The 12,324-nt window shown below is 44.1% G+C and overlaps 1 pseudogene; it reads right to left on the reverse strand.

Annotated features, from left to right (window-relative positions):
• Positions 1 to 3,664: 3,664 nt before the first annotated feature.
• LOC138991704 (L-aminoadipate-semialdehyde dehydrogenase-phosphopantetheinyl transferase-like) lies at positions 3,665 to 5,873 on the reverse strand (annotated as a pseudogene).
• Positions 5,874 to 12,324: the final 6,451 nt, after the last annotated feature.

Below are 12,324 nucleotides of genomic sequence, written 5' to 3' on the forward strand. Positions count from 1 at the left end.
GCTGGGAAAGATTAAAGGCAGGAAGAAAAGGGGACAACAGAGAATGAAATGGTTGGATGGCATCACCGACTTGTTGAATATGAGTTTGCGTAAGCTTCAGGAGTTCATGATGGACAGGGAAGCCTGGTGTGCTACAGTCCATGGGGTCACCAAGAGTCAGACACGACTGAGCAACGGAACTGAACTGCAGGCCAACTGAGAGAATGCAGGCCGCACACACTCCCACCGCAGGGCAGGCCGAAGTCGCTCCTGCTAGTCTGGCTCAAGGCACTACACTCTGGAAATTCAAACAGGTCGAGGTCACTATCCCGGGACTTCTATAGTCCTAACTATAGGGCAATGATTGAAAACATGCCTCCAAACCAATGTAGGTGCTTACTTCAGGGCTCATACCCAAAGGCACTCCTAGTTATCTCCAAGCAATTTTCCAAACCACAGCAGTATATAATAAATTAGGTCACTCAAAGGAACATCCATGCAGCCATGGGTCTGGTCAGGGACATTACGAGCTCTGATTGGAAACACACATCACCAAAAGCCTTCCCAGAGGGAAAATAAAACAAAATTACACACAATTTTTTAAACAGGAAAAAAAGATTCCTGTAGGTTAAGAAACCTCTTTTTATTATATATATATTTTTAATTTTTTTATGTCTGAACGTAGAGTTTTGGGTTTAATTAGCAATAAGTACACAGAAACCTACGCAAACAAAATTAATTATTAAGTCAAGGAACTAAAAAGGCAGAACAGGGTAAGAGCAACACATCACTTAGCGGTACAGTGTTACGTAAGCTCAGTCGTGCATACATCCTTAATCACAGTCAGTAATGAAGACGCTGAATTACATACACCGGGAAAGGGGAGCAGGAAGAGAAAGTGTAATGGCTGGGAAGCAGCAGAACAAAGTTTTATATTAGAAATTAAAGAAATGCCTCAAACTAGAAACAGGTAAAGCAATATAAGCATGCTCTTTAGAGATACAGTAATAAATAACAACAACAAAAAAAATCAGTGAAACAGCTCACTCTGGGGACAGGAAATAGGAGGTGGTCAAGGGAATGGTAATTTTTATTAGAAAAAAAAAATTTTTATAGACCTACTTGAGTCTAAACTATGTGTATTTATTTGATTCTGACTATATGAATCACTACAGATGGTGACTGCAGCCATGAAATTAAAAGACGCTTTCTCCTTGGAAGGAAAGTTATGACCAACCTAGATAGCATATTCAAAAGCAAAGACATTACTTTACCAACAAAGGTCCGTCTAGTACAAGGCTATGGTTTTTCCTGTGGTCCTGTAGGGATGTGAGAGTTGGACTGTGAAGAAGGCTGAGCGCCGAAGAATTGATGCTTTTAAACTGTGGTGTTGGAGAAGACTCTTGAGAGTCCCTTGGACTGCAAGGAGATCCAACCAGTCCATTCTGAAAGGGATCAGCCCTGGGATTTCTTTGGAAGGAATGATGCTAAAGCTGAAACTCCAGTACTTTGGCCACCTCATGTCAAGAGCTGACTCATTGGAAAAGACTCTGATGCTGGGAGGGGTTGGGGGCAGGAGGAGAAGGGGACGACAGAGGATGAGATGGCTGGATGGCATCACCGACTCGATGGACGTGAGTCTGAGTGAACTCCGGGAGTTGGTGATGGACAGGGAGGCCTGGCGTGCTGCGATTCATGGGGTCGCAAAGAGTCGGACACGACTGAGCGGCTGATCTGATCTGATCTCATCTGATGTGAAACCTTAAGACAACAGATCTCCACCCACTGCCCGCCCCCGCCCCACCCCTGGAAACGCAGCATGGTGCCTGATCCATAAAAGTTCAGAAATGTTATAACAAGACAGACGGTGGCATTTTCATATCACCATTACACTCATGCTACGGATAACAATGCTTCCTCTGCTACAAATGCTACTTGATCCTTTTATAACAAGTTATTTACTTAATGCTTGGAATATCTGTGCAGGCTTAATGAAGTAAAAAGTAAAATGTTCAAAATTTTTCTTGTACTTAAGCAAAATACCTAATTTTATATAATTTAAACACAACTTTTCACTTTAGTAATAGAAACAATGGAACTATTTCACTTCTGACATTTAACAATTATTAATATAAGACTTCAAACTCCCCAAGACATGCACTACAGCCATAGAATAGATTCTGTCATCAAAATGATGGTCTTGCATCTTACGTATGTTTGCACTTTGAGTCTTATTTACCAGAATAAAAACAGGTTAAGACAATGAACAGGCAGTTCATACCAAAAGAATACAAACAGCCAATAACACTGCCATAGCAGCCTCGTTTGTAATGAAAGAAACACACTTTTAAAATATAAGGTACCATTTTTAATCTATATTGGCAAAGATTAAATTTTTTTTAAAAGATCCTATCTACAGATGACAAATCTGTAGGTTGATAGGGGGTGGGAGTGGTGAGAGAATGATCAAACATATAACACTAACTGGAAATATAAATTATGCAGCCTTTTTGGAGAAAAATTTGGCAATACTTATTGAGGCTCTAAATATATTTAATTCCTTTGGACATCATTAAACATGTAGTTCAAAATGTGGCTACAAGGATATTCAATAAACCACTGCTTACAGTAAAAACTGCAGACATTCAAAATGCCTAGCAGACAGGACAGAATGAGTTAGCTGTGGCACACCTTCCTCACGGCAGGCAGTGGGCCTCCCCTAGGTATCACTCCCCCAGACTCTGCCTTAGGCTTCTTCCTTACCAAGAGTAGTTCCCTTTCCACAGAAGCCAAGAGTGTCAAGTTCAGCTTTCTCAGTGACCTGACCGGGGTCACCAGAAACTTTGCGGAAATTTTCTGGGGGCTCTTAAGAAGAAAAAACCTTCCTCACTAACAAAACTGAGATGTGAGAAGCAAAACAGCCTTTTCTTTCAGATGCATGAGGGAGACCAGCCTAGAGAAAAACAAATAAGCTAAGAAGGAGGCAAAAAAAAAAAAAGGCCCTAATGACAACTTTAAATTGTTTGTTATGTGACACAATAAATGTCCTTGGTTACTAAGTCAATTAGAGTTGAACTGTATTACCTCTGGTCAATTGCATCTTGATAGTAGCTGGAAAAGAGAATACTTAAGCAGCACTAAAAGTTATGCTACACCAGCATAGTTATGGGCCTCAGATGTAGAGTCAAAAGAAAAATTAAATATAGTTCAGTTCAGTTCAGTCACTCAGTCATGTCCGACTCTTTGCCACCCCATGAATCGCAGCACACCAGGCCTCCCTGTCCATCACCAACTCCAGGAGTTCACTCAGACTCACGTCCATCGAGTCGGTGATGCCATCCAGCCATCTCATCCTCTGTCGTCCCCTTCTCCTCCTGCCCCCAATCCCTCCCAGCATCAGAGTCTTTTCCAATGAGTCAACTCTTCGCATGAGGTGGCCAAAGTACTGGAGTTTCAGCTTTAGCATCATTCCCTCCAAAGAAATCCCAGGGCTGACCTCCTTCAGAATGGACTGGTTGGATCTCCTTGCAGTCCAAGGGACTCTCAGAAGTCTTCTCCAACACCACAGTTCAAAAGCATCAATTCTTTGGTGCTCAGCCTTCTTCACAGTCCAACTCTCACATCCATACATGACCACAGGAAAAACCATAGCCTTGACTAGACGAACCTTTATTGGCAAAGTAATGTCTCTGCTTTTGAATATGCTATCTAGGTTGGTCATAACTTTCCTTCCAAGGAGTAAGCGTCTTTTAATTTCATGGCTGCAGAGAAAAATTAAATATAGTATGTTCTATTAAAAAAAAAGAGTAAGTATATTAATAGGGAATCATTCGCCAAGAAAAAGATCTGGGAAGATACTCCATGTTTTAAGGATAGGTACCTCTAAAATAGTGATCTCTGAAAAATAGGAATTTGAACATTCTCTATTTTGTGTATTCCGTTTTATCACTTTAAGACTCTACCATCGATTTCTATATTTTTTTAAAAATCAAATCCAATGTGATTTTGGGGAGGAAAAAGAGGCAAACATGTATTCTAAGCACCTATCTTGATCTGGGAGTCTGCCTTTTAATAGGAAAAGTTGTTTCTTCTTTTTAAAAATGTTTTGTGACATAAAATTTGATACTCTCAGGCATTTATTTTTTAGTGAATACAGAAGACTACAGTTTTCACTTCCCTTTGTTACTCAGAAAATCATTTCATGAGTTAGTACCATTTCTTATTGAAATCTCTTCTGTAAAGCAAAAACAGTCCCAAAATGAAGGCTCTTCGGGGGTCACAGGAACTGCAGATGATATTACATCATTAAAGGTGAGAATAGTAAACTGCCTCTGGGTTGCTTTAGAACCATCTTGAGATGTAACATTCTGATGTCTAGATCCACTGGGTTTCCTAATGACAGAGTCATTTCCTAGGCAGGTTGATAAGGAGTCTAGGGGACCCAAAGAAGGGACGGGCCTGGAATTCTCAAGGAGGAAGGAAGGACAAACTTTCTTCCTTCTCTACATTCCTTAGGATTATATAACAATAATGTATCCTGCCTGAGGACAGTCTCTGGATTAAACCTTCTGGCTAATTCTGCTATCTTAAAATGTAAATTATGGAGTAGGTCTAGTGAGGTCTTTTCAACCTTGACATTCTTTGGATTCATTGGAGAGTATATAATTTCATTGCTAACACTAGCAAGTGGGTACTTTTTCTGCCCCCTTCTGATGCCTATGTCAGAAGCTTTCTCTATCTCCTTTATACTTTAATAAATCTTTATTACACAAAAGCTCTGAGCGATCAAGCCTCGTCTCTGGCCCCGGATTGAATTCTTCTCCTCTGGGGGCCAAGAACCCCAGTGTCTTCGCGTGATTCAACAACAACCTTTCACTAAGAGCTGCTGCTGCTGCTGCTAAGTCGCTTCAGTCGTGTCCGACTCTGTGCGACCCCATAGACGGCAGCCCACTAGGCTCCCCCGTCCCTGGGATTCTCCAGGCAAGAACACTGGAGTGGGTTGCCATTTCCTTCTCCAGTGCATGAAAGTGAAAAGTGAAAGGGAAGTTGCTCAGTCGTGTCCAACTCTTCGCGACCCCATGAACTGCAGCCTACCAGGCTCCTCTGCCCTTGGGATTTTCCAGGCAAGAGTACTGGAGTGGGTTGCCATTGCCTTCTCCTTCCTAAGAGCTACTGCAACAAAATGGTGCTCATTTCTTTTGCTTTCCTCAAATGCCCATTCTTTTTCTTCTTCTCCATCCAAAAATAAAAGTGTTTCTTTATAAACTTGGCCTATACCCAGGTTTAACGGGGATATATCGAATTCAAGCCATTGCAATTCAAATCCTAATCCAACACCTATTGCTTTTATGAAGCTTTCTTTCAGTGCCCAATTCCTATAAAACGTATCCAGCTGAGTCCATTCATCCTTAAAGCTTCTGATTGTTTCCCATTCTTCGTTGGTAAACTTTCTTTTCATAATATGAAAAAATTCTGGAATTGAACCACGACCTGGAAAACTAGTCTTCATTATATCAATTCCAACTTGTAGCTCAGATTCTGCAGCAAGTACAGCATAGTCTCCTTGATGAGAGATGTTAAAGTTGAAATTGGGGTAAGGATTCAATGAGTCTTTTGCAAGAACTGGTTTTCCTTTTGCAGTTCTTTGCAAACGAATATTACCCCAAGGTATATTCAATTTCTCTGCAACTAATTTCCTTATCATCAAACGACCAGCCAGGGCGGCCTTAGGTCCCGGGCGAAGACGAACTGGCTGATGCGTTCCTTCTCCGGCTGGATCGATCGCACCGCTAGCAGCCATTCGGCGCGGCTGGGCAGCCACGTGCCGCAGGGGAAGGCCCAGCGCAGGCCCTCCACCGCGGCAGCACGCAGAGTCGCCGGCCGAGGAGAACCATCCACCGAAGGCCTCGCCGCCGCCCGGGCTGGATGGCGCGGACCGGGGCGGAGACCCTCCCAGCTGCTCCGGCCGTGCGGGGGGCGGGGCGCCGCGTGCGTCCACAGGACCTAGGTCACGGGGGCAAGAAAGCTCTTTTTAAATCTCAGGAGCTAATCCAGAAGTGAGAGGAAAAAGTATTCCCCACCACACACCTGATGAGGAATTTTCATTCCTATTAGACTGAGAACCAGAAAGTAAAACCTACGTTCAAAATGGGTACCGGGCTTCCCTGGTGGCTCAGCGGTAAAGAATCCACCTGCCAACACAGGAGACATGGGTTCAATTTCTGGTCCAGGGAGATCCCACATGCCTTTGAGGAACTAAACTCGTGTGCTGAAATGAGAGGAGGGGAAAAAAAAAAAAAAAGGATACGTTTAGAGAAACCAGAAAGCAACACAGACACAGACATATGTGGTTACGTTACTTCTGACCAAGCTCCATGGACCTATGGCAGTGAGAGGACCATCACCCTAGGGAAAAACCTGGAAAACGGAAGAAAACCCCCTTGAAAAAAGAAACGAAATGAAGCAGGGCACTTTCCACACCGCACCCAAGACGAATTCAAAGTCAGAATTTTCCTCCCCCAGCTCTTCCTCTGCTGGGTCCTCCTAGACGGACCTCCCTTCTCCTGCAGGCATCCCCCAGCTGGCAGCATCTCCCCACTTTTTCCTCAGCTTTTTCTCCCAGGGGGAACCTTCCCAGCAGGTCCTCAGGAAACATGACTACCCTCCCTGAAGACAGTGTCTGGCATGTTCCCGACCCCAAAGCATTGGCTCTGAGGAGACCTAATGCCTGTCACTGTTTCCACTGTTTCCCCATCTATTTCCCATAAAGTGGTGGGACCAGATGCCATGATCTTCGTTTTCTGAATGTTGAGCTTTAAGCCAACCTTTTTACTCTCCTCTTTCACTCTCATCAAGAGGCTTTTGAGTTCCTCTTCACTTTCTGCCATAAGGGTGGTGTCATCTGCATATCTGAGGTTATTGATATTTCTCCCAGCAATCTTGATTCCAGCTTGTGTTTCTTCCAGTCCAGCGTTTCTCATGATGTACTCTACATAGAAGTTAAATAAGCAGGGTGACAATATACAGCCTTGACGTACTCCTTGTCCTATTTGGAACCAGTCTGTTGTTCCATGTCCAGTTCTAACTGTTGCTCCCTGACCTGCATACAGATTTCTCAAGAGGCAGGTCAGGGGGTCTGGTATTCCCATCTCTTTCAGAAGTTTCCACAGTTTATTGTGATCCACACAGTCAAAGGCTTTGGCATAGTCAATAAAGCAGAAATAGATGTTTTTCTGGAACTCTCTCGCTTTTTCCATGATCCAGCGGATGCTGGCAATTTGATCTCTGGTTTGTCTGCCTTTTCTAAAACCAGCTTGAACATCTGGAAGTTCATGGTTCACGTATTGCTGAAGCCTGGCTTGGAGAATTTTGAGCATTACTAGCGTGTGAGATGAGTGCAATTGTGCGATAGTTTGAGCATTCTTTGGCATTGCCTTTATTTGGGATTGGAATGAAAACTGACCTTTTCCAGTCCTGTGGCCACTGCTGAATTCTCCAAATTTGCTGGCATATTGAATGTAGCACTTTCACAGCATCATCTTTCAGGATTTGCAATAGCTCAACTGGAATTCCATCACCTCCACTAGCTTTGACTTTATGTTTATGGGCTCCAAAATCACTGCAGATGGTGACTGTAGCCATGAAATTAAAAGACGCTTACTCCTTGGAAGAAAAGTTATGACCAACCTAGATAGCATATTCAAAAGCAGAGACATTACTTTGTCAACAAAGGTCCGTCTAGTCAAGGCTATGGTTTTTCCAGTAGTCATGTATGGATGTGAGAGTTGGACGCCAAAGAATTGATGCTTTTGAATTGTGGTGTTGGAGATGACTCTTGAGAGTCCCTTGGACTGCAAGGAGATCCAACCAGTCCATTCTAAAGGAGATCAGCCTGGGTGTTCTTTGGAAGGAATGATGCTAAAGCTGAAACTCCAGTACTTTGGCCACGTCATACGAAGAGTTGACTCATTGGAAAAGACTCTGATGCTGGGAGGGATTGGGGGCAGGAGGAGAAGGGGACGACAGAGGATGAGATGGCTGGATGGCATCACCAACTCGATGGACGTGAGTTTGAGTGGACTCCGGGAGATGGGGATGGACAGGGAGGCCTGGCGTGCTGCGATTCATGGGGTCGCAAAGAGTCGGACACGACTGAGCGACTGAAGTGGAATGCCTGTCAGCTGCGCCCTGGACCAAGCCTGTGGCCTGAACACTCAGGTCCCGCCCTGGGAAGAAGCAGCTTGTCGCCCTCTACGGGCCAACTGGGAGAATGCAGGCCGCACCCGCTCCCACTGCAGAGCGGGCGGAGGTCTCTCCTGCCCATCCTGCTGAAGGCACAACACTCTGGAAATACACGAGTCTCGACCACTATCCCAGGACTTCTGCAACCTAACTACAGGGCAATGACTGAAAATGTACAGCAAATCATGCCCCCAAACCAATCTAGGCACACACTTCAGGGGTCATACCAAAAGGCATCCAGACTGTCCCCAGGCAATTGTGAAATCTACAGCCTTACAGAAAAAATTAGACATGACCCCACAGAGGAACACTGACACAGCCATGTGTCTCATCATGGCGATCAGGAGCTCTGATTGGCACCACACATCACCAAAAGCCCTCACACATGGGAAACAAAACAACACAATTTATTAAACACACACACACAAATCCTGCAGGGTAAGAAACCTTCTGAAGCCCAAGAGCTAAGCCGCAGAGTGGGAGGAAAAAAGTAAAAAAGTTACCCACCACACACCTGATGAGAAAGTTTTACTAAAATTGTACTAAGAACCATAAAGCAAACACCTACATTCAAAGTGAATACCAGGCTTTGTGGCTCAGTGGTAAAAAAAATCCACCCACCAATTCAACTCCTTGGAGCTCCTTCCACACCACACACAAGACGAACTCGATCAGCATTTTCCTCGCTCAGCTTTTCCTCTGCTGGCTCCTTTCAGACAGACCTCCTCCCTTTCTCCTGCAGACAGCCCCCAGCAGGCAGCATCCCCCCACTTTTCCCTCAGTTTTTCTCCCACAGGGTCCCCTCCCAGCAGGTCCTGAGGAAACCTAGCTACCTTCTGAGTGGACAGAGGGCTGCATTCTTCCCAAACCAAAGCACTGCCTGGTCGTGAGGAAACCTAACGCCTGTCAGCTGTGCCCTGGACCAAGCCTGTGGGCCTAAGACACAGGTCTCGCCTTGGGAAGAGAGGCAGGTTGTAGCCCTCCGCGGGCCAACTGGGAGAATGCAGGCCCACCCGCTCCCACTGCAATGCAGGCTGAGGTTTCTCCTGCCAGTCCTGCTTAACACACTAGCCTCTGGAAATTCAAACATGTCGAGGCCAATATCCCAGGACTTCCCTGGTGGTCAGTGGTAGAGAATTCACCTGTCAATGCAGCTGACATAGGTTCTATCCCTGAGTCAGGAAGATCCCCTCGAGAAGGAAATGGCAACCCACTTCAGTATTCTTGCCTGGGAAATCCCATGGACTTAAGGAACCTGGTGGGCTACAGTCCATGGGGTCGCAGTGAGTAGGACATGGCTTAGTGACTAAACAACGACTGGCACCATAAATATAGGGCAATGAGCAAACACGTGTCCGAAAAGCAATCTAAACACAGTTCGGGACTCACACCAAAAGGCACTCCATCTTGGCCTCAGCCAACTTTAAAATGTGCACAACTATATAAAAAATTAGAGAGGATCCCACAGAGAAACAGTGACATGGCCATGGGTCTTTTCAGATAGAGCACGAGCTCTGATTTGTAACACATGTTATAAGAAGGCCTCACACATGAGAAGAAAAATCAGTTAAATGCACTTTATTTTAAAAAAATAAAGTCAAAATCCTCTTGGGTGAAAAACCTCCTTCTGAAGGCCAAAAGTTAAGCCACCAAGTGGGAAGAAAAAATATTGGCTAAACACACACCAGATAAGAAAATTTTACTCACATTAGATAAAGAGGTAAAAACCAAACAGCTACACTCAAATGATTAACGATCTACAGCCAGGATTCTGGCCGGGTGAGTGGGCCTGATTTTGTCTGTGGGTTTTGTGTTCTGTGCAGTTGGTAGTGATGAAGCCTTCAGCCTGTTTGCTAAGTTGCTTCAGTTGTGTGGATTCTTTGTGAACCCACAGACTGTAGCCTGCCAGGCTCCTCTGTCCATGGGATTCTGCAGGCGAGAATACTAGAGTCGGTTACCATTTCCTCCTCCAGGGATCTTCCCGACCCAGGGATTGAACCCGCGCCTCTTAAGTCTCCCGCGTTGGCGGGTGGGTTCCTTACCACTAGCACCACCTGGGAAGAATGTTTGGCAGGTGTGAAAGAGCCTGTGGCATTCATGCCTTGGATTGAAGTAAGTTCAGGGAACTGGCTCCAGTGCCTGGCCATCATTCTCAGACAGTGAAGAGCACAATCGGGCACCCACCCGGCAGTAACATGTTTCAGCTGGCTGTCGTGGAGAGAATCAAGTGGAAGCATAAAGTCTGGACACAGAGTCCTGTCCGGAGACTCCTGGGACATGCCTGTAACAGGTGGCGGAGGCCTGCTCCAGTGGGATTGTTGTGACTCTCAGCGATTTGGAAGAGGCAGCTACAGGAACTGAAGAGGCAGAATCAAGGAACAGGAGTCAGCTATAGGAGGGAAGGCAACCCGTATGATATTCAGATTTCTGGCTGAGACAAATGGACTTAACACCGCACCAACTAGCACCTTGGAGGGAGTCAGCCTACAAAACAGGTGCACAGAGACAACAAACAGGTCAGTGACGAGTGTCAGGCACGGTGTGAAAGCCCTGTTGGAATACACTTCTGCTTGCCTGAGTGCTGACTCCTGACCATTCTGGCCAACCCAGTTTTATATATCACATCTCGTCAATTTTAAGACACACATTTGTTTTCACATCTCCAAAATCAGCATGTTTTTAATTGAATGTGTAACATGATTTAGTTGGCTGTGTATTTTTTCAGTGGTACATATAATCATGATTCTTCTGAAAATGGGATGAAATCTTGCTTTTGATGAAATACAATGATGTCTATCAACCTTAAAAGGAAACAATACATGAGTGTGCTTCCTTATGACTTAAATTTTACCTTATTCTAAAAAGATCTGAAGTTACACACTCCCTGATTTTGACACAGAATAGAGAACCCAGAAATAAATCCATGTACTTATGATTAATTAATCTACAACAGAAGAAACAAGAATATACAATGGAGAAATTCTTCAATAAATGGTGCAGCAAAAACTGGACAGCTACATGTAAAAGAATGAAATTAGGACATTCTCTATGGCCATATACAAAAATAAACTCAAAATGCATTAAAGACCTAAGTGTAAGACCAGAAACCATAAAACTCCCAGAGGAACACACAGGCAGAACATTCTTTGACATAAATCATCGTGATATTTTTTGGATCTGTCCCTAAAACAAATGAAATAAAAGTAAAAACAAACGGACTTAATTAAAAAACGTCTGCACAGCAAAGAAAGCGAAAAAAAAAAAAAGACTGAATGGAAAAAATATATGCAAATGATGTGACTGTTAAGGGGTTATATATATAGTAGTCGTTCAGTCATGTCCAACTCTTTGTGATCCCATGGACTGTAGCCTACCAGGCTCCTCCATCCATGGAATTTTCCAGGCAAGAGTACTGGAGTGGGCTGCCATTTCCTTCTCCAGGGATCTTCCCAAACCAGGGATCGAACCCAGGTATCCCACATTGCAAGCAGAAGCTTTATCATCTGAACCACCAAAATAAGGGGTTAATAGCCAACATAAACAGCTCATATAACTCAATGTCAATGGAATAGTCCAAATAAAAAATGGGCAGAGAATTGGATACACATTTTTTTCCCAAAGGCAATGCATATGGTTAACATGCACAAGAAAAGATGCTTCACATCACTAATCAGGGAAATGCATGCCTGTCAGAATGATTACCATCCAGAAGAACACAAATAACAAACACTGGAGAGGATGTAGGGAAGAGGGGACTTGTGTGCACTGCTGTTAGGAATGCAAACAGGTGCATACCCTGAGGGAAAAAGCGTGCAGCTTCCTCAAAAACTAATACTAGAGCTACTATATGACTCAGCATTCCACTCCTGGGTATATGTGCAAAAACAGAAAAAAACCACTTTGAAAAAAACATGTATACATTGAAAAAACACACGCACCACAATGTTCATAGCAACATTTATTTATAATTACTAAGATAAAGTGTCCATCAACAGATGAACTGATATATATTCACACACACACAAGGAAAATGGAGTTCCACTCAGCCATAAAAATAATCGATGAAATTTTGCCATTTAGAGCCACACGGATGAACTCAGAGGG

This window comes from Bos mutus, chromosome 18 (genome assembly GCF_027580195.1).
Source record: "Bos mutus isolate GX-2022 chromosome 18, NWIPB_WYAK_1.1, whole genome shotgun sequence".
NCBI lineage: Eukaryota > Metazoa > Chordata > Mammalia > Artiodactyla > Bovidae > Bos > Bos mutus.